Source organism: Meriones unguiculatus, chromosome 10, assembly GCF_030254825.1.
Source record: "Meriones unguiculatus strain TT.TT164.6M chromosome 10, Bangor_MerUng_6.1, whole genome shotgun sequence".
Classification (NCBI taxonomy): Eukaryota; Metazoa; Chordata; class Mammalia; order Rodentia; family Muridae; genus Meriones; species Meriones unguiculatus.
Genome location: NC_083358.1, coordinates 108,836,160 through 108,859,441, shown reverse-complemented (window position 1 = coordinate 108,859,441; position 23,282 = coordinate 108,836,160). Strand labels below are relative to the sequence as shown.

At 56.5% G+C, this 23,282-nt stretch overlaps 6 non-coding genes across 6 annotated transcripts; 3 read left to right on the top strand and 3 right to left on the bottom strand.

The window, feature by feature from the left end:
• Positions 1-5,169: 5,169 nt before the first annotated feature.
• Positions 5,170-5,240, top strand: Trnag-ccc (transfer RNA glycine (anticodon CCC)). Its single transcript has one exon. It is a non-coding gene; the product is annotated as a tRNA-Gly (tRNA).
• Positions 5,241-5,822: 582 nt separating this feature from the next.
• Positions 5,823-5,893, bottom strand: Trnag-ccc (transfer RNA glycine (anticodon CCC)). Its single transcript has one exon. It is a non-coding gene; the product is annotated as a tRNA-Gly (tRNA).
• Positions 5,894-12,939: 7,046 nt separating this feature from the next.
• Positions 12,940-13,011, bottom strand: Trnaq-cug (transfer RNA glutamine (anticodon CUG)). The gene has a single exon. It is a non-coding gene; the product is annotated as a tRNA-Gln (tRNA).
• A 1,714-nt stretch (positions 13,012-14,725) lies between these two features.
• Trnan-guu (transfer RNA asparagine (anticodon GUU)) lies at positions 14,726-14,799 on the top strand. Its single transcript has one exon. It is a non-coding gene; the product is annotated as a tRNA-Asn (tRNA).
• Positions 14,800-18,997: 4,198 nt separating this feature from the next.
• On the bottom strand, positions 18,998-19,069 carry Trnae-uuc (transfer RNA glutamic acid (anticodon UUC)). Its single transcript has one exon. It is a non-coding gene; the product is annotated as a tRNA-Glu (tRNA).
• A 4,141-nt stretch (positions 19,070-23,210) lies between these two features.
• On the top strand, positions 23,211-23,282 carry Trnah-gug (transfer RNA histidin (anticodon GUG)). Its single transcript has one exon. It is a non-coding gene; the product is annotated as a tRNA-His (tRNA).

The window sequence follows — 23,282 nt, the reverse complement described above, 5'->3', positions numbered from 1 at the left end:
CACAGACACCTGGCACCATTGATGAGGAGTCACACTACCCAGCAGCAGGAAGGGCCGGAGGGACCTTGGTGAATTTCTTCATAAACGGATACGAGCTTCGTTTGGCTTGAGTTTTTCCTGTAGAAATGTACATGCATGTTTATTGAACAAGATAAGGACCAGTGAGGTTTAAGGTCGTTAAACACTCAGACTAGAGCACGGTTGCCTGGAATCCGTCTGTGACCAAGCTAGGAGGCTTGGCTCTGACATGTAGACATGCTGTGTTCTGGTGTTGAGTATGTTCTTTTTTCTTTCTTTTTTTTTTTTTTGAAGGGGGGGACAGGGTTTCTCTGTGTAGCCTTGGCTATCCTGTACTCACTTTGTAGACCAGGCTGTCCTCCAGCCTGCCTCCGCCTCCCAGAGTGCTGGGATCACAGGCATGTGTCACCACACCCAGACTCATTGATTCCATCTTTATTTCCTTATCATAATTGGAAATTTTTATTTTTAAAGTAGATACTATCCAAAGGCATCCAAACTGCTCACTGCAGGGCCATAGGACGTGTATCCAAGGCCTCATAAAAACACTAGATAGAAATCAATATTACATCCCAAAATAGTAACAGGAAGGAAATAGTAAAGGAGAGTTCTCCAGTAAGATAAACTCCTCTTCATTTAGGTTTTCATTAGAAATTATTTGATCATTCATTTATAATTCTGGCAGAATGAAGGCAATTTTGCACTTGAGGGACAAGAGAGGAATCTATAAAGTCATCATAAGAAACCAAACCAAACCAAACCAAACAAGAAATTATGTTTGATTGGTTACAATGGAATCTACCTAACTGGAAACTACCTAGTTAGTCCTTTTGGATTGGCAAAGTCTCTGGTTTTATTTAGAGTTGGCCTGGACTGTTTGGTTTGGAGCTAGGCAAACACATAAAATCTGGCTTTGTAGCCCAAGCTACAAATTCAGTTCCTGCCTCATCCTCCAGGGTGCTGGGGTCACAGGTGTGCACAGCCAGTTTTCACTGTTTACCCTGGGCCCCCTTCCCTGTTCTTCACATAACATCTTTTTTTTGGGGGGGGTTGGTTAAAATTTGGCGTAAGCACCATTCTCAGTCAACATCAGTCGGACTCACTGAAGAAGGCTTTGTCCTGCTGTGCACCTTGATTCATGCTGCTCGAACCACATGTGGCTACTGGGCACAGAGGCCACTTAAACATCTCAGAGAATGAAGCACAGCAGAAAGATCCCAGCGACGTAGGTGAAGAGGAAAGTGGCAAAAGGCCGCAGCATGGACCCCCACCTAAGTCCCCACCAAACCAAACCGGTGAAAAGAAAAACAAGGCTGATGGTCAAACGTGAACATTAAAGCTCAGGAGAGTTTAAAATGCGAACTTGAGCGCGTTTTCCTGGTTGTACTTTGAATGTCTCTAGTTACGGCACGGGACAGTCTCTGGATGGCCCATGGAGTAGACTAGAGAGTGTCCTCTGCCTTTACAACAGAATTTCCAGATCTATCTTGTGGTGTTTTGGGAACTGGGCTCATTATAGTGGGAGGCTCGTGAGCAGGACCAGGGCCTGACATTTCCAGGAGTGCACCTAGAAATACATCCTCTATTAAACTTGTATTTTCTTTCTAAAGTTGCCTAAATTTTTTTTTTTTTTGATGTGGCCTCAGAAAGAATCTTTGTTTGCAAAAATTGGGCTAGTTTCCTTACATTTGTACTAGTGTTTATATGAATGCGGCAAGAAAATGATGGCCTGGCAGGGCATGGCGGCTTCTCCAGCCCAGGAGGCAGAGGCGGGGCTCCAGTCTAGTCTAGACAGAGCTTCTGGATAGTTAGGGTCACATAGTGAGACCTCGTCTCCTAGAACTGTAGCCACAGGCCACTGTTCCAGACCATGTGGGTTTGGGAATCAAACCCAGGTCCTCTGGGAACAGTAGCCAGTGCTCCTAACTGCTGAGTAGTCCCTCCAGCCCCACGTGGTATGATTTTAACTCTAGAAAAAAACATGTTCATCCTTTCAGTGAATTTCTTGGAAGAAGGAGCCGTTTAGGTTTACAGATGCTTTGAAAAGAGAGCAAGTCAAACAGTGAACTCTGTGGAAAGAGAAGACACAGAAGGGCCTTGGTAACAGCCGGGTCCCGTGGCTCACGCCTGTGGCCCCAAAGCCTCCTGCAGGCCAGGGATTTAACCGGCCACTCAGCTTTGTTGCCGGCCCACACACCTTTTCCTGTCTGATACCACTCCCATGCAAATTAAATGTGTAATGTAAGCAGTGAACATTTTTATAAGGAAAAGAATAGTTTTCTGCTTTTGTTTGTTTGTTTGAGGCGGGATGTAGCTCTGGCTGGCCTGGCACTCACTGAGATCCTTCTGTCTGTCTCTGCCTGCACAGCGCTGGGACTAAAGGAGGGAGCCCCAAGTCTGTCGAAAATGTAATTCATTTTTTGAGATAGTCTCTGTGCCCTTTAGAAATCTGCAAAATAGTCAGATATCAGAAGGTTTCACTTAGAGCTTGACGTTAGGAAATTTGTTTTAAAAATATCAACAGTTATGCATGGTGGCCCATACCTTTAATCCCTGCACGCCTCGGGAGGCAGAGGCAGGAGGATCTCTGTGTTCAAGGCCAGTCTGGTCTACAAAGTGATTTCCAGAACAGCCAGGGCTAGCAAAGAAACAAAGAAACCCTGTCTTGAAAAAAGAAACACAGCAAAACAAAACAAAACAAAACAAAGCAAAACCAGCAAAAAGTGCAATATGAGGGCTTGAGGCGCTGCGAGGTGCTGGAGCGGCGGCTAGGACAGAAGGGGCCTTGGGTTTAATCGCCACCGCCCAAGACCTCGCTTGCTGGTGAGCAGGTATTGCAATGACCCGAGGGAACCCAACAGCGCCGGGACTGGGACATTTTGTTCGTCTCCAGACGGGGTCTGCGTAACGTGGCTCTGGCTGCCCGGACCGCCCTCTGTCAGGCTGGCCTGGAGCCCTCTCCCGCCGCAGGGGCCTCCTGTGGGTGGCGGGGCTTCCGAATTTTAAGTAGTTGCTTCAGCAGCGATCGCGGGATCTTTGAGGTCTGATCTTTAGTGTCCGCGTTTATCTGGGAAGATGTTCTCCTACATGCCACGTGACCCCACTGCCATTGTTCCCTGGTGGTCTAGTGGCTAGGATTCAGCGCTTTCACCGCTGCGGCCGGGTTCGATTTCCGGTCAGGGAAGCTCTTTTGCCTTTGGCACCTCTCCAGGTTTGACCACAAGCACAAGACCCCTACCCTAACACTCCACCAAGATCCAACAAGGCTAGTCGGCTATCACCGGATCGTTTTCATTTCAAATATCGGTTCCAACAGCTCTCTTCCCAAAACAAGAGAGAACGGGGGCTAGAGAGAGGCCTCAGAGCTGAAAACTGCTTGTTGCTCTTGCGGAACGTCCCGGGGTTCAGTTCCCAGCGACCACGTGGTGACTCACAACTGTCTGCTCCAAAGGACCTGCTTTCCAGGCAACAAGCCTGGGTCTCAGCGATGCGTGTGTGCTCACGCGTACACGTGAATTTTAAAAAGAAGACGACCTTGTTTCTCTTCTCTGCAGGACAATACAGCAGGACTTATCAGACACAAAAATAAGCGAATATCTTGATCGATAAATCGCTTTTTCAGAACCATCATTATATGCGTAATGTATTTTATTATGATTATATTATGATGTGAATATTCTATAGAGAGCCGAGTTCCTGTGCATGGATTAGGGAATTTTAAAATACATAGTACTCTATCCACACCATAAAAGAACGTGCAGTTTTTAAAGGGCGGTTACAAGCGATGGGACGGGTGTTTCTGACAGCTTCTTCTTCTTCTTCTTCTTCTTCTTCTTCTTCTTCTTCTTCTTCTTCTTCTTCGTTATGGTTGTGAGCCACCAGGTGGTTGCTGGGAATTGAACTCAGGATCTTTGGAAGAACAGCCATGAATGCTCTTAACCTTTGAACCATCTCTCCGGCCCAGGTTCTTTCTTTCTTTTTTTTTTTTAATTATGTGTAAAATATCTCAGTGGAATCTATGTCTGCGCACCGCATCTATGCCCCCATCCTGGAAGGCCAGAGAAGGGTACTGGGTCTTCTGGAAGTGGAGTTAGGGGCCCTGGAATCAGGACAGCTGTGAGCTGCCGTGTGGATGGGTCCGGGAAAGCTGCCGGGGCTCCTCACCTCTGCGCCATCTCAACAGCTGTACGTTAAAAACAAAACAACAGAAAAAACCTGTTCTAGCAGGGTATGGTGGGTGTCCTTAGCCTCAGCCCTAGGGAGGCAGAGAGAGAGGAGAGAGAGGAAGGAAGAACCTATTTCGAGTCTGACCCGTATTTATGTGTTGATTAACCTTCACTTTTCAGCTTGACTGGATTAAAGTATCACCGCGGAGGCCACCTCTGGCTGCGTCTGTGGACGTGTTTCCAGACGGGTTTAGCCGAGGAAGGAAGAGCCACTCTAACGTGGGCAGACGCAGCTCTCAGCAAAGGCCTGCGCGGCTCCAGAGGGGAAGACTGTTGCTCGCTCTCTTCGAGGCGCCATGGTGACCTGTTCCCCTCAAACCGGAAGCCAGACTAAGCCGGGGCCTCCTGAAGAGCCTGTTCCCGGATGTTTTAGCACAGGACGTGACCACCACAGGGGGCCGTTTCGTTTTGGTGACAACCGGTGCAGAAACACTCCCACTCCCGCTTCAAAATGCAGAAAGGCAGGTGCAGAAAGCCGCAGAGACGGGCTTAAAGTCTCTCTCTGTCTCTGTCTCTCTCTCTCACACACACACACAAACTCCCCAGGATGTTGACGTTCTGAGTGGGTCTTTCTCGACGCACTTACAGAAGAGCGCGAAGGTCCCTGGGTTCGGAGGGGCGGAGGGCAGAAGATGGCAGTTATGGGCCACCGTGTGTCCTAGGGACACGGAGTGACCAAGCCTGAGGCCTTCCTTCCTGGACCGGTCACAGCTCCAAACGCGCCTGGGGAGCGGGATTGACAGGGTCGCGGGCGCTGGAAACCGGCTCGGGGGCCTCCTGCAGCGGCGTTCCCTCCGCCCAGCCTGCTGCCGCCTCTCCCCGGGCCCAATTTCGCTGCCCTTCAGCCGCGAGGAACTCACCGGCAGGCTCTCACGCCTTCCCCTAAGGCCAGTCAGCGAGCATCATCGGAGGCGCCGCCAGGGACGCATTGGTGGTTCAATGGTAGAATTCTCGCCTCCCACGCGGGTGACCCGGGTTCGATTCCCGGCCAATGCAGCCTGATCCTCCATCCCGAGAGCTGCTGGGTTCCTCTGAGCAGTCCAAAGGGTCTTTAGGCAAAATCTTTTTTAAGCTGTTGTCGACACACAGAAGGCTCTCGCGCTGGCTTCAGAGACCCCGGGACCCTCAGCTGGCTCCCTAGGCCCGAGACGCCCCTCGGGTGGCGCCGTCCAGTCCCGGCTGCGCTGGAGCTCGCGGAGTAAGTCAGGCCGACCTGGAGTTTGCACGAGAGATCCTCCTGCCCGACTCCGGACAAACCCGACAGCCTGCCTCCTCCACCACGGCACTGGGTGCCAGTGTGCAGCGGACAGGCCGAGGCCTCTGCGGCCTCCCTTCTGTCTTCTCTGTGCCTGCAGGGGCGGTGTGAAGCCGCCCTGTGCCGTAAGAAGAGTCTCAGGTGTTGGGTGGAAATAGGAAGAATTGAAAATAACTGGGTGGAAGCGATGAGAGACGCGCTTTGTCCACGTGAGGACAGACCTACCGGCTTGGGCCTCTGAGAGTCAGGGTCGCTGTTAACACTTCCAGCTAAAGAGAGCCCAAAAGAATAGCCCCAGTACCATCGAGAACTGAGTCCCAGGCTGCATTGGCCGGGAATCGAACCCGGGTCACCCGCGTGGGAGGCGAGAATTCTACCATTGAACCACCAATGCATCCCTGGTGGGGCCAGATGGCTGCACTTGAGGAAAAGTCCTGAGAGTCCTGGGTCTGCCTTTTCTACCGGAAAGCAACAGTGTAAGTCAAGGCATCCTCCCCGCATTTAGCATTTCCCAGTGGTGACAAAAGCCCGAGTCTTCTCTCTCCAGGAGCTCCAAGGCGCGGCCTGCAGAATGCTGCCCCCGTCGGGGACTCGCTGCAGGGAAATGCTGATTCCCGTGGAAGCTCGCGGTCCAGGAAAGCCTCCTTCGGGTTTCCAGCGCCCAGAGCAGGCCCGACGGGAAGCAGAACACCCTGACACCCCGACACAGGTCCGGGGACGCGCCCGGAGCAACCCACCTGTGACCCAGACGCCAAGGCCCGGCTCCGGGCCGCGCTCCGCCCTCCGCTGCTGGGACGGGAGGAGGGGGCGCTGCGGGGAGAGGGCGGCGGCGCCCCGAGGTTCGCGCGCGGGGCGGGCGGCGTCAGGGCGCAAAGCTGCTCTCCGGGAGTGTGACACGGGTGGCCAGCGTGGGAGGAAAGGGGCCCGCAAACCGGCTGAGCGTCGCTGGCCTGACAACCACAGCGACCTCAGAGCCACCCAGGAGCCGGACAGAGCAAGAGGAGAGAAACCCATCCCCGCGCGCCCGGCCATCCGGGCGGCGGCCGTTTGGGCAGCCGCAGGCGGTCACCAGAGCGATGGAGGAAAGTCGCCGCGTGCGCTCCGTCGACGAGAGTTTACTTAAACTACTGCTGTGGACTGAGAACTCTGATGACATTTCCCACTCGGCTTGCGACGCCCAGGAGAAGAGGAGAGGAAATGGAAGAGGAGGGAGTGGTGGTGGAGGAAGAGGAGGGAGAGGAGGAAGAGGAGGAAGGGGAAGAACAGGAAGAGGAAAGGATCCGGCCCAGGGTTGCATTGACCTAAGCCCCACGGGAGGCGACTGACGCAGAGCCTGGGTCTTTGCACCCTGCGCTTGCTGCAGTCAGGAAGACAATGGCACTTCTCGTGTTTGCCGGCCCTGCGGCTGGGCACACACCGGCTTCCTTCCTCGCTCTGTCCTGGGCCAATGGCAGCACAGTGGGAAAAGGTGTGAGGATCCATCCATCTCTATTTGTTTACTGAATGGCAGACAGCAATGTAACCCAGGATCTCCACACGAGGTTTTCTGGTTGTTTGTTTGTTTGTTTCAGTGAGGAGGAAATGCCCTCCTAAGGGCTGGGCTGTGAAAAGGCCAAGTCCCCTCAAGCTCCCATCTGGGCACGGCTTACAAAATTCCTTGCATGCCACGACTCTGAGGTTTCAGCTCATTAGAAGGGAAATGCCAGTTCCGGGTCAAAGTCACCCTTCTGAAAAGCCTTCCTCGAAGTTTCCCAGACCGAAGCAAGAATGCCAGCAAAGCCCAGGTTAGAGAACCCAATGAGTTTATCAGGGTTACAGGAAGGGGGATGAGGGCCGACCCTGTTGAAAGCCGGAAGCCTGGAGTTCACTCCTTTTAGAACATCCCGGGTCCTAAGGAGCCCCCCCACCCCAACATGGACTGTTTCAACCAGGAGGAACTTGGTGGCTTCATCACTCCAAGTGCAGTGGAGAAGATGAGCACAGACCACAGATGCTAATGCTGATAGCTTTAAACAGGAAGTTTCGGGCACAGCAGAGCCCTCCAGGAACTGCCGCTATTTTCTGTGGCATCCTGTTCACTCAGCTCCAGGAAGACTGGCCAGAGAGAACGCTCGGGCTTCTGCCATGCTGCCTGTTCAAGGGGAAGAAAGTCTTCATAGTTATAGTGGTCTTGCTCCTCCCTCGCCTCTCCTTTTGTCTTTACAAAGCCTGCTTTCCTTTCAGCGTTGATGGAAATGATCCAGGGCTGGTGTTTGCCTCCCTGCTGGCAGCGGGCTGGAGCTCGGGGCTTAGCAGTGGAACCCTCCAGAGAGACAGTGTTACATCCAGAAATGCCCAGCGGTCCTCTTCACCTCCATCTCTACAGGCTGACAGGTGTTCAGGGTCTCAGAACCAAGCAGTTTCTCCTGAGGCCTGCTGAGCTCCATCTCGCCCAAAGTTCTGCTGCAGAGCGGGTGACTGGGGCTGCCGAGAACTCAAACAGGAACAGCTGACCAAAGGGAAACGGCTTTAATTCTGCACCAGGACATCAGGGAGAACCATGAGTCTTTGGGGATGATGGGGACCATGCTCGCCCTCTCCCCTGGTTTCCCCATTTACTGAAAGCACAATGAAGATGGGGAAGTGAATCCTGGACCACTGCCTTCTTACTTGGTTAAACGTTTTAAATACATGCCCTTGCATTGCAAAGAGAAAGAAAATGGCCGAAGGAACAAGTCTTCAGCGTGCAAACGCTCTTTCACCTACAGTTATCATTCATTGCTGGGTAGCTCCAAGTCAAAAGACTGCACAAGAGTGTCACAGATGGCACCCAGGATGTCCGTCTGTCCACTGGAGAATGTGGTAATCACAGCACACGCTAACCCCTGGAAAGGTTTTAGAGGCCCGATTGATTTTGAGTTCCAAGGCTTTTCTTTCTGGTTGTTCTGGAAAGCCTTCCCTGAAGTTTACGAAACCAAAGTAAGAATGCCACCAAAGTCCGTGTGTTAATAAATCAGTACACGCTGCTGAGGGATGTAGAGCCCCCCCCCTCCCTCCACTGGATACGCTTTTAGGTAATACCTTTTCACTCTTAGGTACAGACTGCGCCTCATGTGTGGCTGGTCTGTGTTTGTGCTTTTATGCTAGCACAGTAGACTTTCGGACAGCTTGCTTTTTAAAACTGCCAGTCTGTAGCTCCCTGTGTGGGCCAGGCTGGCCCCATTTCATCTAGAGATCTGCCTCTCGGTGCCGAGACTAAAGGTACATGGCAGCCACCCTTCGCAGCTAATTTCTCACCACGTACACCGCGGGTCCAAATGGGTTCGCTTAAAGCTTTGTGGGTTTCGCCGAAAGTGCAAACAATGGCAGAGGTGCTCACCCTTCCTAATGCTGCGACCCTGTAACACAGTTCCTCCTTCGGTGATGACCGCCAAACATAAGATCTTTTTTGCTGCTACTTCCTAACTGTGATGTTGCTGCTGCTATAAGTCATTATGAAACTGTGTCTTTTCTGATGGTCTTAGTCGACCACTGTGAAAGAGCTGCACAACCCTCCCCCCCCCCAGTGGGGAAGCCATGCTCAACGCTCTTAAGGTGTTGGCGATTCTCCACCACCTGCCTGGTATAGTGGCTAGTTGGGGGTTTAAGATAATTCAGGAAGAAGGTCACAGCAGCGCTTTCCGGCAGTGACAATGGCACTGAAGGAGGTGGGGTGGGCTAATAGCTTGGAGTGCCAGTCCAGGGCAGTCCCCGTTAGTTAGACATAGTCTGTGTGACTCAGGAGAGGCCTGTCTGGAAAGATTGTCTGTTGTGGAGGGTATGCCTGCCTCTAAGAGATTTGGACTGCAGGTTAGACAAGGCCTGGGTTTAGGAGAGTGTGGATAGAATGAATGTCTGTGAGCTGGACACAGGCCCTGTGAAGGGCTCAGATGACCTGGTTGTCCTGACGCTTCCCACTGTGATTTATTTTCCTCCAACACAGCCAGCCACCCCAGCAATGGCAGTCCATGGCAAGTTCCCAATCCTCTTGCACAGTGTAGAGGCTGCATGCTCTGGGTGGGCTCTGGGATTTTGAAAGAGACAGCTGAACCCTTTGCGCCTGGCTGACTCAACTCAAGGCTTCTGGGTGCCTCCCCATTGGGTTCACTGAGAAACCAAAGAATTAAAAATTAGTGGTTTTTGGTTTATAAGCCTGAACAAAGTCCAGCCAAGTGGAGACATGTCCAGCGACCTGGGGAAAGGAACTAGCTTTACCGAATTATTTTCCTGCCCACTAGAGATACAGTTGCTAGGAAACTGGCCCAGATGGCCAGGCCAGAACCGTTTATGGTCTTGGCACCTAAAGTAAACCAATCATTTCAACAGTCAGTTTCCCTTACCCAATCATGTAACGCCAAGGCATGTAATTCCCTGCTTGCCTTTTTTTTCCCTTTAAAAACTTTGTTCCCCTAGACTGTGGGGCTGCACTCCTCTTCAACCAGGGAGGTTGTTGTGACCCAGGCTCGAGCTTGTAATAAAAGATCCTCATGTGTTTTGCAGCAGAGTCGATTCCTGATGGTTTTGTTTTTTTTTCGGGGGGGGGGGGTGTCTCACGAACTGTGAGGTCTTAAAAGTCAATGGTGAGCTTGCTGGGTCAGGCTGCTTTGAGAGGCCAATCAACCTCCATACTGCCCAGACAGCAACTGTACCCTTTTACATGTTTATCAACACAGCACATCGATCATCCATGGACTAGTGCTGTGAGTAGCCACAGAGGCCCTGCAAGGCTTGGAGTCCTCCCCACCCTCCTCCTACAGCCTCTGTTCTTTCTCTTTCCTCCTCTTCCTCCTCCTTTTTGATTTTTCAAGATAGGGTTTGTCTGTGTAGCCTTGGCTGACCTCGAACTCACAGAGATCCACCTGCCTCTGCCTCCCTGAGTGCTGGGATTACAGACAGGTGCTGCCTCACCTGGTCCTTCCTTCTCTATTATGATGTACCCTGCAAATCTGAAAGGCACAGGGAGGACACAGCTTGGGTTTGACTTCAACCTTAGCATACTTAATTCCTTGCACTATAACTAAGACCAGGTTAACTTTTACCAAAAACCAGGAAATATTAGAAGGAGGGGGAAGAAAGGTTCTGGAGACATTGTTCACAGGAGAAGTTTCAGTTATCAGAAGAAGATGTTATCTTATATCTTACTCAATGCCTGGGGGTGGGGGCGGGCCCTGCGTCCAACCTGGAGCCACACCTAGGGGACATGAGCCCATCCTAGAGATTTAGAGAGGACAGAGAGGCCTGCCCTGTCTCTGCACTTGCCTAAGCTCAGGATGACCATCGGTCGGAGCACTGGCCTCTGTCCTGGGACTTTCTGTCCTTGGGAGAGTGGGAGCACAGCACTCCCATGGACAGGGACAAGGTAAAGATTTCTAACACGCTTCTGGGAGTGAGGGTCTCACATCTCCACTAAGCCTGCGAGCTTAGTCAGGGTTCTTTGCCATTTTGCTTTGCAGAGGTGAGGACCCCAGCGCACTGGATTTCTGTAGAATAAAACGCTCCTGGATGTTTGCAGACTATCTGAGTCTGAGGTGCTTTCTTCAGCAAGCTTCCTAACAAGGTCTCTAACAGTGGAGCAGAGAACACAACACACCCAAGTGGGGTGACCAGCCAGGGAATTTCCCTAGGGTTACTTCCAGAAGCAGAAACAACTCAAACCCAAAGCCCATCACAGCACGGATGGCAGCTCACGAAAGCTGGTGCCCCAGAGCCCACTGCGCAGCCAGCAGCTCCACAGGCAGGACACTGTGCTTGCCAGCAGCTCCGGAGGTCTGAGAGTGTCTCACAGCCCTTACGGCTGGAATGTATGCTGTGGAGGGAGCGCCCTCGAGAATCTGCTCAGTTTCAGGGACTTCCTGAAGCTACTGAGTTGTTTACCCCTTCGACATGATCCAGTGTTTCACTTCATCTCCCATGATCCAGTGTTTCACTTCATCTCCCGTGATACAGTGTTTCACTTCATCTCCCATGGTCCAGTGTTTCACTTCATCTCCCATGGTATAGTGTTTCATGTCATCTCCCATGATACAGTGTTTCACATCATCTCCTGTGAGACAGTGTTTCGCTTCATCTCCCCTTAAAACCTGTGTCTTAACTTCCCCCTGAGAACAGCTGTTTCCCTTCAGCCTCACATCCTGTCTTGATGAGAGTCTCTCCAAGATGGAAGGTTTTAATCTCCCAGGAACTGCTACACAGCCCCTCTCCCTTGAGGTCTTGGCACCTGGGAGTGAGTACCCTTACAGCTTCTCCTTAGCATGGTTAAAGTACCAAGGAGCCATGTTTTGGGCCAGTGTGTCTCAAATCCGTTTTACCTAAGATGCAAACCCTTGATTCCAAAGATAATGACTTTAATGGTTAATTTTTTTTAATAATTTATTTTAACTTTATGTGCATTAGTGCAAAGGTGTCAGATTCCTTGGAATTGGTGGTACAGACAGTTGTGAGCTGCCATGTGGGTGCTGGGAATTGAACTTGGGTCCTTTGGAAGAGCAGACAGTGCTCTTAACCACTGAGCCATCTCTCCAGCCCTAATGGTTATTTTTATGTGCTTACATTATACATAGGAATGAGTTTGTACTCACTAGACATTTTTTTTCCTCTCAAGTGTATTATGAAAACCACAGTCCTCTTAACACTTCAAAGTGCCTTCTGAGAAACGCCGTTATTCAAGCCAGGTTCGGTGGCACACGCCTGTAATCCCAGCACTCTGGGAGGCGGAGGCAGAGGCAGGCAGATCTCAGGCCAGCCTGATTCCTAAGGCGAGTCCAGGACAGCCAAGGCTACAGAGAAATCCTGTCTCAAAAAAAAAAAAAAAAAAAAAAAAGCCGTATTCATGAGTGCAGTCGCCCTGTTTTCGCTTCTCTGGTCTGTGTTTTTCTCGGTTCTCCCAGCCTCCACATGAGGCTCCCGGACCTGCCTGCGAGGGAACTCGGGGCTTGGGGCTTGGGGCCACGCCAGGGAGGCTAGCGAGGAGTCTACGCCTCGGAGACCTGTGGACAGCTCCCGGAGCGCAGACCGAGGCTTCGCTCCAGGATGACGACCTGAAGGCCTCCTGCCGGGGGATGCCTGCCCTGCCCGTGGCTGTTGTAGCACTACCCGAAAGCAGTCAGCAAACCAAGGCCCAGGACGGATCAGGCCGACTGCAAGGATCGCGGCCATGTGTCCTTCTCCAGCTCGCCGCGAAGGGATGGGCAGCCTGGGGTCCGGTGATGGCCGATGGCCCGGAGCCCCGGGCGAGGTCCCTCTAGTGCGCTGTGGGGACAACGTTCCCCCTCTCTGGTCTCCCTGCTCTCAAAATTCACACCCGGTACCAGGGAACCTGCGGGCGGGCGGCGGTGGGTGCTTCTTGTGGTTCACCTGGGCGAGAAGGCTGCGTCCTCCTGACTCAGAGGAAAGAAAACAGCTCCGCCCGCGAAGCAAACGGAGAGGTCCCACCGAGACTCGAACTCGGATCGCTGGATTCAGAGTCCAGAGTGCTAACCATTACACCATGGAACCCTCGACGGCGGCGGGGGCCAGCGCGTCCTCAGCTGCGCGAGGCCCCGTTCACCAGCCGCTCGGCCCTGAGCGCCCGTCTACACCGCAGAAAGACGGGACCCGGCCCGCTGGGCCCTGGGCCTCCGCCGCCGGCCCCGATCCCACGCCCCGTCCGCCCTGAAGCGTCCCCGGGTCCCCCCGCCCCCTCGAGCGGCCTCCTGGGACAGGCAGGCCTCGGGCGGCACAGCCCCGTCCCCGGGAACGGATCTCCTCGTCGTCAGGAACCACCCCAGTCTGTCTTGACTGTAAAATGTCTTTGAAGCCCAAACTGGAGGCGGCTGGGAGCGCCGGACCAGGCCAGAGCTGTGTGTTTAAACGCAGCGCGGCAAGACTGGGAGGGCGGGGGTTCTAGTCCTCGCTTCCTCTCCGCAGGCGCCTAGCACGGCCACGGGTAAAATGGGATTATAAGCCTGGTGGGGAGGCAGGAGCGGGCCGGTCTCTGTGAGTCCCCGGCCAGCCTGGTCTACAGAGGGGTCCCCGGCCAGCCTGGTCTACAGAGGGGTCCCAGGCCAGCCTGGTCTACAGAGGGGTCCCAGGCCAGCCTGGCCTACAGAGGAGGGTCCCACAGAGGGGTCCCAGGCCAGCATGGCCTACAGAGGGGTCCCAGGCCAGCCTGGTCTACAGAGGGGTCCCAGGCCAGCCTGGTCTACAGAGGGGTCCCAGGCCAGCCTGGTCTACAGAGGGGTCCCAGGCCAGCCTGGCCTACAGAGGAGGGTCCCACAGAGGGGTCCCAGGCCAGCATGGCCTACAGAGGAGGGTCCCACAGAGGGGTCCCAGGCCAGCCTGGCCTACAGAGGAGGGTCCCACAGAGGGGTCCCAGGCCAGCATGGCCTACAGAGGGGTCCCAGGCCAGCCTGGTCTACAGAGGGGTCCCAGGCCAGCCTGGTCTACAGAGGGGTCCCAGGCCAGCCTGGTCTACAGAGGGGTCCCAGGCCAGCCTGGCCTACAGAGGAGGGTCCCACAGAGGGGTCCCAGGCCAGCATGGCCTACAGAGGAGGGTCCCACAGAGGGGTCCCAGGCCAGCCTGGCCTACAGAGGGGGTCCCCTGCCAGCCTGGCCTACAGAGGAGGTCCCACAGAGGGGTCCCCTGCCAGCCTGGCCTACAGAGGAGGGTCCCACAGAGGGGTCCCAGGCCAGCCTGGCCTACAGAGGAGGTCCCACAGAGGGGTCCCCTGCCAGCCTGGCCTACAGAGGGGTCCCAGTCAGCCTGGTCTACGGAGGGGGTCCCAGCCAGCCTGGTCTACAGAGGGGTCCCAGTCAGCCTGGTCTACAGAGGGATCCCAGTCAGCCTGGCCTACAGAGGGGTCCTAGGCCAGCCTGGCCTACAGAGGGGTCCCCGTCAGCCGAGGGCGTGTGATTAGGCCTTGTCTCCAACCAAGCACACTTGGAGTTAATAAACTGTAGTGTGTCCGCCCACATTTGGAAAGTCAGTTCTCAGGGACTCTACAAACCGCTGCTTAAACGGAAGAGCAAACCCCGCGTTCGGGAGGCTCGGGGTCCTGAGGGCGGCTCCTGCCCACCGACAGCTCTGCCAGCCCCCGGGTCCAGGCCCCGGAGCATAGCCGCGGCCTGCCGAGGACCCTCCCTCCCCAGCCTGGCGCCCCTGGAGGCCCCGACCCCGCGGCCCGCTGAGTCCTCCCTCACCATCCAGCCGTCCCCCCTCCCCTTCCGCACCGTCTCTGTGGCGCAATCGGTTAGCGCGTTCGGCTGTTAACCGAAAGGTTGGTGGTTCGAGCCCACCCAGGGACGGCCCTCCTTTTGATGTCTTCCTGACCACACTAACTGAACTGTTAACCGGATAAACTTCACGGAACAGAAGCCATCCCTCCCAAGCCCCTCTACCCTTCGCTGGGGTCAACTCTCCTCACCCACACCAGTAAGTTTACAGGCGTATCCTGTCTCCGGGGCAAACACTGTCATTTTATTTCATGTAGTTTTTTTAGACAAGGCCCGGAACCACCCAGGCTGGGGAGAAATTCGCTTGAACTCCACCTCAGCCGTGCTGAAATTAGGGGCAGGCAACATCGCCCCTGGGCAGCGACCCAGCCTCAACGAGCCTTCCCCTGCATCCCCGGACACGCTTTGAAAATGCCTCAACTGCCAGGCCTGAAGGGAAGCCGCCGGCAGCCGCCGCCCCTCACCCGCCTCACACACTCTCCCGCCACTGCTGCGGCCGGTCCTCGGACCGAGTTTCTCTTTGTGTTTGTTTGTTGTTCGTTGATGGCTCCCTGGGCAGCCCCGGCTGGCCTAGGATTCCCAGAGAGCCGCTGGCTGCTGGCTCCGGAGGGCTGGAACCGCAGGCGAGCGCCGGCCACGCCCAGCCACGCCCGGCCACGCCCACCTCTGCGACTTTCTACTATAAAGGTATATATTCCATATAAAATGTATTATCAGATGTATGCGGCGTTGTGTTGGGTTTGACCGGGCTCTGATGGGGTGGCCCTGGCTGTCCTGGAACTCGCTGTGTAGACCCGCTGGCCTCTGACTCTTAGAGATGCTGCCTCCTCCGCAGAATGCTGGGGCTCAAGGCTGGCGCCACACCTGGCCAAGACTCTGTTTTTGTGTAGGTGCTGTGCTCGCAGAGGCCAGAAGAGGGTGTCAACTCCGATGGAACTGGGGTTCCAGCCCGCTGTGGGCCGCTGGTGGGGAGCTGTGAGGCAGCAGGAAGTGCTCAGAACTGCTGAGCACTCTCCACACTTCCTCTGAGTTCCTCCTCCCCTCCCTCCTCCTCGTCCCCTCCGTCTCTCCTCCTACCCTTCCCTGACCACTCAGACGGGACTCGCCGGACTGACTCACGGACAGCTTGCTGCCGAGCTGCTTGTTCAGAAGGGAGAGCGCTTGATTGTTCCCATCCGTTTCTGCCCCTCACTTCTCTTTGCTCTCTGGGTCTTGGCCTGACATGTAGGCCAAGACATGGGGCGGCGCCTGCACCCTCCGACTTTCACGCGCTGTGGTGGTGGACGAGTCTCCTCTCTGTGGGGCTCTCTGCAAACACCGGGGCTGGCAGAGGAGCAAGCCACGTGGGGCGGAGCTTAGGAAGCCAGTGTTGGGTCAGACTTCCAGAGTCTGAACACAGGTAGTTTGTGTTTGACACAAACACAGCAGAACTTTGGGGAAAGCTTTCCTGGTGGCAGTTGTCGTAATTAGGCTTCCGTCATGGCTACAGAGGGGCTCTCTTGAGGAGTGCATGGCGCCTCTTCTGTCAGAATGGGTTCTGTTGGCTGAGAAACAATGCTCAGGACAAATAAAAGTCTGGGATAAAGTCTGGGGGATTCGGGGAGGCCTGGCCCTACAGATGGCAAAAATCACCGTGTTATTTGCTTTCTGTTCCCAGCTTCCCAGGGTGACACAGGTTTACATGCCTTCTGCTGAAGGGACAGGCCTGTGGGCTTACCATTCCTGCCTTCCCCATGCCTGTCTGAGAGCACAGGGGCCTCACTGCTCCTTTCCTGCCACCAGTGGCATCCTATACCACAAATCGGAGGAATCTTCGCTGGGTGGTGGTTTATAGTGGTCCCTTCTTTGGGGTGCTTAAGAGTTCATCGGAGAGTCCTTTCTGGTTGGCCATCTTCTTCCTGGGTGGTAATGGGAGGGGTTTTTGCAGTTTTTGCTGGTTGGATTTGTTTTGTGTAAGATATTTCACGTAGTCCAAATTCATGTGGCCTTGAATTTGCTGCGTAGTCAAGGCCTTCCACTCCTGACCCTCCTGCCTTAGCCTACTGAGAGCTGGGCTTACATGCCTGAGCCATGACTTCCAGCTTTGACGCCGAGTGTCCTGAATAATCTCCCATCCTCTGGTACCTGACAGTAAGATAATAAGCATGTTCCAAATGACTGGCTGCTTAGATCCAGCATAACTCAAGTCAGATGACAAAAAATTGTAATCAAGATGCCACTGACTGATCAGGGCCGCAGGACAGACTCAGGAGCTGAACTGCAACCCCGAAGGGACCCTGAATGGTGTTTTTAAAGGATGAAACCATAAAGCAAGGGGGACCGGGGTGGGCTGTAGCATTGTCCAGTCATATCTTGACATGAAGGGGCTGATCAAGGGGTGTCCATCAGCCAGGACTGGAGTAGGCTCCTGGGAGCGTGAACTTGGTTTGACCTGCCAGCAAGATGGAGAGGTTGGCCTGCACTCAGGCAACTGTCTCCTCACAACAGGAGCTGTCCAGCTGTTGGGAAGTCCCCAGTTCTCCCTGTGACTAAATGGATACGATTTAACATCTGAGTCAACAGACTGAGTGAGCATGCCGCGCTGTGCCCCCAAGGTGGGCAAGCGACAGCCAATCCCTCGAAGCCCGACTAAATTAAAGCCTGAGGGTTCCTCCTGAGGCTTGACTTATCTAAATCAGTCTGTTCCTGGGAACTTGAACTGGGACGGAAAGGATTCATCAGCTCTCCTGGATCTCCACCTAGCCCACAGCAGATTTTGAACTCGGTCTCTGTGTATGACAGAATTCCTCACAATGAATGTGTGCATGTGTGTGTGTGTGTGCACACGTGTGTGTGAGGGGGGGAGTGAGAGCATACGCATGCCAGAGTACACTGTGGAGGTCAGAGGACAGTGCGTTGAGGCAGATCTCCTTTCTGTTGCTAGCTGGCTGGAGAGCTTCTGGGTGAGCCTCCTTCCTGCTCTAGGAGTGCTTTGTTTACAGATGTGTGCAGATGTGCATCTCCTCTTCAGGCCTCCACCTGGCCTCTGGGCATGGAACTCAAGTCTTTAGGTTTTTTTAGGGCAAGTGCTGAGCCATCTTGCTGGCCCACTCTTTCATTAATTCTGTCACACTTACTTACCTGCTTCCTGGGGTTGGTTAGGGTGGGGATGCAGCATGGTTACGGAGGTTAAAAGACAACTTGCAGGAATCAGTTCTCCCACCAGTCCTGGGCACTAACCTCCAGCCATCAGAAGTGGCAGCCTTTACCTAGCCATCTCCTGTGGCACCACAGCCTTCTTTAAACCGGGTTTCCTTATGTAACTGGTTTTTGTTTGTTTTGTTTTGTTTTTCCTTATGTAACTGATGTTTTCTGTCTGACCTGGAAACTCTGCCGTCCAGTCTTGCTCCAAAATGACTGTGCTCATGCCCCGGCCTTTGAATTCTGGGATTACAGTTTGTTACCATGCCTAGCTGGGGACTGCTTTTAGTTCATTCACGTGTTTTCCTGTGTGCTTCGACAGTTGTTCTCTTAAACATTTAGTCACTGAATACTGTCCCACGCTACATAACCCATAGCATCCTTAGCTAGCCATCAGGACTGTCACCCACATTTCCCCCGTTTTTAGATATTCAGAATAAAGCTACTCTAAACCTTTTGTTTGCGACATGGACTCATGAAGCCTAGGCTAGCCTCAGACTCTCTGTGTCACCATCCCTGTCCTTGGACTCATGATCTTCCTGCCTCTACAGTCCGAGGGCTGGGATGACAGGAGAGCTATGTCCCTGGAAAGCGGCTATGAACTCTACTGTACAGGTTTTCGTGTCAACACGAGAGTGTTTACTTCTCAGCAAAAATCCTGGTCCCACGCCAGATGCAGCTGATCTCTGTAAGGTTAACACTTACCTCAAAACAAGGAAATAAATGCCTCCTAGAAAAGCTAATGCATTTTTTGTATTTTTATTATTTTTTATATTAATTAGTTTATTCACTTTGTATCCCAGCAGTAGACCCTCTCTCATCTCCTCCCAATCCCACCCTCCCTCATCTCCTCTAATACATTTTTTAAAAATGTATTATGTATCTTATGTGTAACAATGTTCTATCTGCTCGAACACCTGCCTTCCAGAGGAAGGAACCAGATCTCATACAGATGGTTGTGAGCCACGAAGTGGCTGCTGGGAATTGAACTCTCAAAGAGTTCTTAGCCTCTGAGAGACCTCTCCAGCCCAATATAATGTATTTCCTCACGGAGAGGATCACAGATGTGAGTGGGGTAGAAAACCCAGTGTTCCCTGACCGGGAATCGAACCCGGGCCGCGGCGGTGAAAGCGCCGAATCCTAGCCACTAGACCACCAGGGATGCACAGGCATGCTGTCACTGACCACTTTAAGGAAACTCAAGAGTAGAGCTTATTGAGAACCAGGAAATTGGATCTGCTCAGCTAACACCCTCCCATCCGCGCCACCCGGCCCCAGGCCGTCCTCATCCGCCCCGTCTACTGCTCTACTGCTCAGGCAAAGCCTTCGCCCGAAGCCCTGGGCTCCCGCTGGGCACGCTGCCAGCTGGACCCCGCGGGCCTGTCCCGGGAGCCGCTCGACGCGCTCCTCCCCTCCATCACCGCGGACGCTCAGGAGTCCACCTTGAGCCGGGACGTTGGCGCCTCGCAGCCGGGGCTCAAGGGGAGGTCAAGGTCAAGGCCAAGGGACCACAGGAGGAGGGGGAGGGGGAGGGGGAGGAAAAGGGGGAGGAGGAGGGGGAGGGGGAAGAAGGAGGGGGAGGAGGGGAGGAGGGGAGGAGGGGGAGAAGGAGGAGAGAAGGGGAGGGGGAAGAGAAGGAGGAGAGAAGAAGGGGAGGGGGAAGAGAAGGAAGAGAGAAGAAGGGGAGGGGGAAGAGAAGGAGGGAAGAAGGGGAGGAGGAGGGGGAAGGGGAGGAGGAGGGAAAGGAGGAGGGGGAGAAAGGGGAGGGGGAGGACGGGGAGGAGGGGGAGAAGGGGGAGGGGGAGGAGGAGGAGGACGGGGGTAAGGAATCCCTTGGTTTCCGGACCCTGGGCGTCTGTGCCCCTGGAAAGAGCCGGGCGGAGGGGAGGGTTGGGACTTTCTGGGTCTCCCGCTGGGCGGAGTGCTCCCGAGGCTGTGCCTCGGTCTCCCTCCCACTCCGGGCGGCAGCCAGGCGGGTCCCAGCGCGGGGTGGGGGGGTGGAGAGGCCTCTTCGGTGACCCGCACCTGCCCTTCCCGGCTCCCTCGCGCCCTGCCCTGTCTTCCCGCTGTGTCTCTCCGAAAACTGTCAGGCTGTTTCTGAGGCCGCTGTCGCTGCGCAGCCCTGAGCCGTCCCCCGGCTCGAGGAGCTCCTCCTCCCCCCAGGTGTTGGGGTTAAAGGCTAAAGGTGGGCGCACACACACACACCCCAGGCGCAGAGCGTTGCCTTCGAGCCGCCGCCGCCGCCGCCGTCCCGCTCGGGGGCGCTGCGCTCCTCGGCCTCTCGGCTGAGGGCTCCTCCCTCTCGAGCGCCTACACAGCGGTGCGGGCCAAAAGAGCCTCGGAGGACCCCGAGCAACGGCCCAGCCCTCCCGACGCCCCTTCCCGCGGCTGCCCGGCCCCTCCCGGCCGCGGAGCTCCTTCCTCGCGGCTTCCCAGCCTCAGGCCTCCCCGCGAGGGGCTGTCCGACCCTGCGGGGCGTCGCCCCCGGGCTGGGAGGCTCGGCGCTGCGGGCGGAGGCTGCTCCCGGCTGCGCCCCCTCCACCCGGGGCCGTGCTCCCGCTCCCGGCTGCGCCCCCTCCACCCGGGGCCGTGCTCCCGCTCCCGGCTGCGCCCCCTCCACCCGGGGCCGTGCTCCCGCTCCCGGCTGCGCCCCCTCCACCCGGGGCCGTGCTCCCGCTCCCTGGGGCCGCGCGCCTGACTCCGTGTCCCTGTGAGGGGATCGGGGCGGAGGGCGGGAACGGGAGACGTCGGCTCCGTGGTTTCCGTTATTTTCCCCACAGAAAAGGTGGCTGAAACCCCTGAAGCAAACAAAGGCCGGGAGGACTGTCGCCGGGTTCTCCCAGGGCCCCGCCAGGCCGCTTCGGAGGTTTGCGAGAACATTCCCGTCCAATTCCCACTGTTACCCTGGCAACAGGGCCTTCTTCTTTCTCCTCCTCCTCCTCCTCCTCTTCCCCTCCGTCTCTCCGGTCTCTCTGTGCAGCCCTGGCTGTCCTGTACCTGCTTGTAGACCAGGCTGGCCTCGAACTCTCAGACACAGGCCTGCCTCTGCCTCCCCTGGGCGCTGGGACCACGGCGCCCGGCTGCTTCAGCTCTCGAAAGCTCCCGAAGGGTCTCTTTGCCTTTGGCCTCTACCCCCCACCCCTCCCCCCCCCGCAGGAGGCGGCCTTTGTCTCGTGACCGCGCTGGCCGCCAGGGTGGGAGCAGAGCGGGCAGTCAGCGCCGAGAAACCCGACGAGTCCGTCTCCAGGCGCTGGAGAGAGGGGTTCTCGGGGGAGGGTTCGAGGCTGCCCTCCGGAGCGTGCGTCGGGGTCTGGGAGGGGAGACCCGAGGGCCAGGGTGGGAGGACCCGGGAGTCTACGGGGCCCGCGACCCCACCCCGGACGGCCGGGGGCAGGACCCTGACCACAGCCCCGGACAGCCGGGGGCAGGACCCTGACCACAGCCCCGGACAGCCGGGCCCGGGGCGCCCCGAGAGGCAGGAGCCAGCCCCGAACCGGCGCTCGCGAGGAGGGCGGCTTCGCGCCGACGCTGACGGCCGAGGGGGAGGCGGAGGACGGATCGTCCGGCCCCGGGAGCACCTCCGACCTCAGTCCCCCACCCACCCAGGGATGCAGAGACCGCAGCCCCCTCCTCCTCCTCCCTCCCCTCCTCCAGCCGGCAGCTTGCCCAGCGGGAGCCCGGGCCCCCGGCAGACACGCGCCGCCCCGCAGCTTCCGGCGTGAGACGGGTCCCGGCGGCGGGTTCGAGTCCGCTGGTCTCCGAGGCGGAACCTCCGCGCAGCCGCACAGAGAGAGAGTGGTGGCCTGGGGCGGGAGGTCGGCTGGAAGCGGCCGGGGTTCGGTTCCCGGCCCGGGAATGATTTGCTTCTGCAGGACCCCGGCACGAGAGCCCTGGCCCCACCGTGGGGCGCAGTCGTGGGCCCGTCCAGGAGAGGTGTCTGGTGCTGCCTGGGCAGCCCTCCTCTCCTTCATGGGCTTTGATCGAGGTGGCGAGGAGGCGGGGGAATCGGGGAGGGAAGAAAGGAGACGAGCGTCCCAACCGCCCTTTTTGAGAAAGAGCAGGAGAACAGAAAAAATAGAAACATAGAAAACAATTGCCGAGCCTTTCCCGGGGCTGGCCGGTTCACACCCTCCTTCAGCTCCTGGTTCGGCGCCTCCCCCTTTCCTGCTCAGCCCTTTCCCCGTCCCTGGAGAATAATCTCCACACAGACCCCTGGGGGGGCGGGGGGCTGCGCTGGCTCCTCTGTCACCGTTTTTCCCCTCAGACCAGGGCAAGGAAGGCCTTATCCTCTTACGAGGCCTCTCTCGTCCCAGCAGCCGCTGGGTGTAGACCCCGCGAGGCTGCAGGTGGGGGGCAGCTGGGCTTTTCTGGACAGCCCGGGCCCCGCTCGTCCAGCGAGGCTGCTTTAGACAGGCCTCCTGTGGCCCGGATGAGACCCCCAGCCAAAAGCAGCTTGGGGAGGACAGGGTTTGTGTGGCTGATGGCAGACAGGGCAGGAGCTGAGGCAGAGGCCGTGAGGATGCTCGCTGCCCGCTGGCCTGCTCCCCGGGGCCTGCTGGGCCTGCTCCCCGGGGCCTGCTGGGCCTGCTCCCCGGGGCCTGCTGGGCCTGCTCCCCGGGGCCTGCTGGGCCTGCTCCCCGGGGCCTGCTTTCTCGCAGAACCCCAGACCACCCGCTGGGTGGCTCCACCCACAGTGGGCGGGGCCTCTACCGTCAACTGCCAATTAAGACAGTGCCCTGCGGGGCGCCTACAGCCGGGTCTAAGGAGGCACTTTCTTAACTGAGGCTCCTGCCTCTCAGAGGACCTCGGCGTGCGTTACACTCACCCTGGTCTTCTTGGTGGCCTTTTGGTTTGGTGGTGGCTGCTGCTTCCTCCTTCCTCCTCCTCTTCCTCCTCCTACTTGCTGGCTTCAGGTACCCCAGGTTCCCCCGTGTGGCACTCACACCGTAAGGTGACCGTCACCTCCCAGGGCTGGGGTCGGGTGCGCGCCACCCTGGCCGGCTCAGCTCTGGGGTACTGGCTCAGTCTGAACCCTGCACCCATTTCAGCTGCCGCCGCCCTCGCCACCCAGCACAGGCGCCCAGAGCCCGCACGACAGAGCGGCGGGGAGAGGTCACGTCTCCCGGACGACCGGCGGCCCCCGAGCCTCGAAGCCCGCAGAGGCCGGGCCTTGCCCGACGCCGGCCTGCGCCCCAGCCGGCTGGACAGACGGCCGTCCGCGCAGGCAGGGCCCGGTGGAACCGCCTGCGGCTCGGCCAACAGCGCCAGCGCGGGGCGAACCTCTGCCGTGGGTCCCGTGGCTCGCCGTGATCGTATAGTGGTTAGTACTCTGCGTTGTGGCCGCAGCAACCTCGGTTCGAATCCGAGTCACGGCA